This window comes from Gavia stellata, chromosome 27, assembly GCF_030936135.1.
Source record: "Gavia stellata isolate bGavSte3 chromosome 27, bGavSte3.hap2, whole genome shotgun sequence".
NCBI lineage: Eukaryota > Metazoa > Chordata > Aves > Gaviiformes > Gaviidae > Gavia > Gavia stellata.
This window is the reverse complement of record NC_082620.1, coordinates 9,126,680-9,131,788: the sequence shown is the minus strand read 5'-3', so window position 1 is coordinate 9,131,788 and position 5,109 is coordinate 9,126,680.

The window sequence follows — 5,109 nt, the reverse complement described above, 5'->3', positions numbered from 1 at the left end:
GGGTTATTCCTGCTTTGCCTTCACGTACGCCAGCACAAAAGCAACGGGGTCCGTCAGGCTGCCGAGCACCCACAGGTCCCCGATGTGCAGCACTGCCAGCATGCGCTCCTTCCCCAGCAAGCTGGCGGGCAGGCTCCCCGCTGCGCCGTGGCTGCTGGCCAGGCACGGCCGAGCTGCCGCCACAGCACCGCGGACCTGCCGCTGGCGCCGTCCACCCCAGCACCGCACCTACCTGGCTCCGGTGCTCTAACAGGGATGCGTGGTCAGGAGGCACAAAAAAAGAAATAAAACCCCCCAGCTGTCAGCAGAGCTGGAGGCTGTGCAGGTTTAGGGAAGCAGCACTGGTGCCGGTGCAGAGCAGCCGCGACAGCCGGAGGCAAACAGAGCAGGTGCTGGTTCCTACCCCATTCCCGCTCCGTCCCTGGGAAAAGGCGTCTGGCGGAGGGAAAGCTGAGCCCTCAGCACCCCGGGATGCGGCAGCACCCAGGGATGCTGCAGAGCCGTCCCTGCCGCTCTTACATCCTGACTCGGCAAGTTTGGCTCCGCGGTGGCGTGCAGCCGTGGCGTGCAGCCGTAGCGTGCAGCCTGGCTCCTGATCCCACCGCTGCCTTAACCGTGTCGGCACCGGCAGCGTGTGTGGGTGAGCGAGCAGCTGCCACCCGGCACCGGCCACCCCTGCGCAGCGCAGATGAGAGGAGGCTCGTCTGGCGGCCGCAGGGAGTCTGGAGATGGACATTTCCATCACTGGATGCCTTTAAGTCATGCCGGGTGTTTTTCTTACAAAATAAAATAAGGGTGTCCACAGGCAATGCTGTGGGGCTGCCTCCCAGCACCGGGGCTTGCCCAGGCGCCGCGTCCCACCGGGCAGTCAGCCGTCCTCCTCCACATGCGCCAATCGCGCCTTCTCAGTGGCTTTTGCTTTTTGGCCACCCTGGGCAAAAAATCCACCCCGGCGCATGCAGTTCAGAGACACCCCAGTAACTGGAGCACTCTGGTCCCCAGTGGCAGCACTGCACTGTAATCCTGGAGCGATAACAGCTCTGACCTGGCCAGCAGCTGGATTTAACATGAAAACCAGAGGCCAAGCCAGTAAAAAGGGGTCAGGGCTTCGGAAGTGCGCAGCAGCCCTTTTTTCCTTTTTTCATTTATAAATTAGGAAAAACTGGTCCCTCCCCATCCGCTGAGTCCTGCTCAGCTTCACTGCGGCATCCTGCCACCTCCTCTGCCCTCCCGGTGCGGTCCTGCCACTGACAGGGCTAGCAAGCATGCGGCCCGCTCCGAACCGCGCTGGCACTGATGGGGACCTGCTCGGCCCTGCCTGGGCAGGCGATGCTGGCAGGTTGCCCATTTTCCACGCCGTGGCAGCTCCGCTAGCAGCGTGCGACAGGCGGGGAAGGCCATAAACCCTGTCCTGTTGAGGGACTGCTCCCCAGCACCAGCACGGCAGCGGCTTTGCTTCTCCAGCCGAAGCTGGAAACTGCACACTGAGGTTTTCTGCTCTTGCTCTGCCATGTGTCCGACCCACAGACCTGCGCGCCAAAAACGGGGAGGCGATGGCTGGCCCTGCTGCCTTCCTCATAAAAGTAATAATAATAATAATAATAATAATAATAATAATAATAATAATAATAAATAATAAAAATGCAGCTCTTGTGTATCTTCCCTTAACAGCTACGAGCAGAGGCATTTCTTGTTAACCAGCAGGAGAATCGCTGCATGTATGCAATACGTATATACATGCAATATATGTTGGATATATATTGCCCAGCCTGCCTGCTCTGGCACTCATCCACGACGCAGCACCACGGCTCCCAGCGATGCTTTTGGAAGAAACCTGTGGTTTTTGGGCAGCTGGCTCAATGCCCTACCCGCACAAAGCCGGCGGCCACCTGGTCTCACCTCCCAATGGCGCGGAGCACGGGCTCTGCTCTTCTACCCAGAGGTTCTCACCGGGACGAGAGCCTGAGGCGCCCGGCCGAACAGTCCCAGGACGCCTGCGTTAACCACAACAGCACGGGGGCCCGGCTGCTGGCTGAGCTGGCACTGGACTGACGGGGCTCCCCGATCTCAAGGAAAACAGCCTTAAGAAGTGGAGGCTGGAGAGGGGCTCGCAAGCCAAAGAAACCGGCGGGTTTAGGACATGGTTGAAGCAAAGCCCCAGGGGAGCGCTGGCAGTGGCTGGGTTGTAGGACAGGGGATCCTCCGCAGCGCGCGGGAGAAGGGTCCTCCTTTCCAACGACTCTACGTGTCATTTGGGTTAACGAAGCCACCGTCTCCCGTGGAAAGCGCGACGGTTTTGTCTCCGCTGTGCGCAAAGTGGCTCCGATTACAAAACAGGGGAAGACGTTTTGGGAAAACCCAACATCTACGTTCTCCTGCGGGTTTGGCAGCGCGGCGCGTTAGCGGGGTTTAAGCGCCTGCCGCTCCCCGCTGCAACGACAACGGGCCGCCCGCAACCGGAGCACCGCTTCGGGGTTACCTTGCCTTGCCGGGGAAGGAGAAGGGGGGACAGACCGGGGTCCTTGCGCGGGGAAGGGGCCCTACTCGGCCAGGGCCCCGCTCCCCACGCGCGGGGCCGGGGGGCGCACCGAGGGCCGCCCGAGCGACCGCGGGAGCGGGGCCGTCACGGGGCCGCCAGCGAAGCGCCCGGGAGAGGGAAAACCTGCGCCACAGCCGCGGCTTTTCGGGAGAAGCAGGGCCCGGGCACCGGGCTGCCGGCGGGGCCGGGCCGGGGCTGCGCCCCGCGCCCGAGCGTCTTCCTCCGCGCCCGCGGAGCGCCGCCGGCACCGCGCCTGCGCCGGCCGCCCCCCGATACCGCCCGGGAGGGTGCCCGGGGCGCGGCCGACGATGGGAGCCGGCCCGCCGCGGGAAGGGGCACCGGCTGCGCCGCGCCCCGCTCCCCGCCGCGCCCGGGCCACGCGCCCGATGTCGCCGGAGCGGCAGCCCGGCGCCGGGGACGCGCGGGCGGCGGTGTGGCCTGACCCTACCCCTGCCCGCGGCCGCGCCCGGCCCCATCATCCCCACGACCAGCCCCGTCACGGCCCCCATCAGCGTCCCCATCGCCATCTGCACCATCCTCCCCCGCAGCGCCCTCCCCGTCCCCGTCCCCGTCCCCGTCCCCGCGGTCCCCGCACCTGCCCGGCGTCCGCCGCTCCCCACCGCTCCGCCGCGGCGCCCTCGTGGGGGGCAGGCCCCGCCCCGCCCCGCCCGCCGCCCATTGGCCGCGCCGCCCGCCTCTCCCGCCGCATGCAAATGACGGGGGTCCCGCGCCACTCCCATTGGCTGCAGCGCCGGTCCGGCCCAGCGGCGCGGCACCGCCCCCCGCGGTGCGGCACCATCGCCCTAGTAACCCGATGCTGAGCCGGGCGCGACCACCCGCGCGGGGGGGGACGGCCTCCCCTGCCGCCGCCGCTTCCGCCGCCGCCGCGCACCGCACCGCTCCGAGATCGACCCGCCGCTGCTTCTCTCCTCTTTTCGCCGGCGGAGAGGCGCGGGAGCGCGGGCGGCGGGGCAGTGAGCGGCGGCAGCGCCGCCGTCCCCCCCCGGCCCGGCGCGAGGTTGGTCGGGCCCGAGAAGATGGCGTCGGGGCGTGGTCAGTGCGCGGGGGGGTTCAAGACGGCGGGCGGCGGGGGCCGCGGGCCCTGCCGCGCCGCACGGGCACCTGTGGCCGCGCGTGGGTGTACGTGTGGGTCCGGGGACGCGTACAGGCCGTGCTGGCCGCCACGCGGGTCCGTGGCTTCACCCCGCGGCGGGGACGACCCGTCCGCGCACACGTCCCCGGGCGGGCCTGGCGTGGGCAGCGGCCCGGCTCCCCCTGCCCTCGGCGCCGCGGGCACGCAGCTGCGGGGAGGTGCGCGGGTGGGCGCGCAGGGGGGCCTGGCCTCGCGCTGCGGGGCCGTCCCGCACCCCCTGGAGCTGTGTGTGCGCAGGGCGGCGTGTGGGCCTCTGTCCGTGTGGGCGCGCGCCTGTCTGGGTGTCTGCGTGCGCGTATGTGCGGGGGTCTCTGTACACGTTCTGTGGGCGTCTGTGGGTCTCTGTGCATGCGTGCACATACGTATATGGGTGTCTGTGGGTCTCTGTGCATACATGCACATACGTATATGGGTGTCTGTGGGTCTCTGCATACATGCACATACGTATATGGGTGTCTGTGGGTCTCTGTGCATACATGCACATACGTATATGGGCGTCTGTGGGTCTCTGTGCATGCGTGCACATACGTATATGGGCGTCTGTGGGTCTCTGTGCATGCGTGCACATACGTATATGGGCGTCTGTGGGTCTCTGTGCATGCGTGCACATACGTATATGGGTGTCTGTGGGTCTCTGTGCATGCGTGCACATACGTATATGGGCGTCTGTGGGTCTCTGTGCATGCGTGCACATACGTATATGGGCGTCTGTGGGTCTCTGTGCATGCGTGCCCATATGTATATGGGCGTCTGTGGGTCTCTGTGCATGCGTGCGCATACGTATATGGGTGTCTGTGGGTCTCTGTGCATGCGTGCGCATACGTATATGGGTGTCTGTGGGTCTCTGTGCATGCATGCGCATACGTATATGGGTGTCTGTGGGTCTCTGTGCATGCGTGCGCATACGTATATGGGTGTCTGTGGGTCTCTGTGCATGCGTGCGCATACGTATATGGGTGTCTGTGGGTCTCTGTGCATGCGTGCGCATACGTATATGGGTGTCTGTGGGTCTCTGTGCATGCGTGCGCATACGTATATGGGTGTCTGTGGGTCTCTGTGTGCACATGTGCACATATGTGTGTGGGTCTTGCTGTACAGGAGTGGTGGCAGCCGGAGGGACTGCAGCCCGCCAGGACGGGTGGCTCACCACACCCTCGGGTGACCCGTGGTGGCTGCTCCAGCCGCACCCTGGGCTCAGCGCGACGCCCTGGTGAGCTGCCCGCTCCCACGGGAAGGCCGGTGTGTTGCTGTGCGGGTGCCGCAGGGCCCAGGAGTCTTTTAAGACGCGTCCCGTCGGGGTTGTTGTGCGTGCAGTTCTGCAGCTCAGGAGCGCGTTCCCGGAGTGTGCGTTTCCCTCCTCTGTTTTCCAGCCGAGCGCTCACCCTAGCTGACACCGGGCAGGAGAGGGGACCTTTGG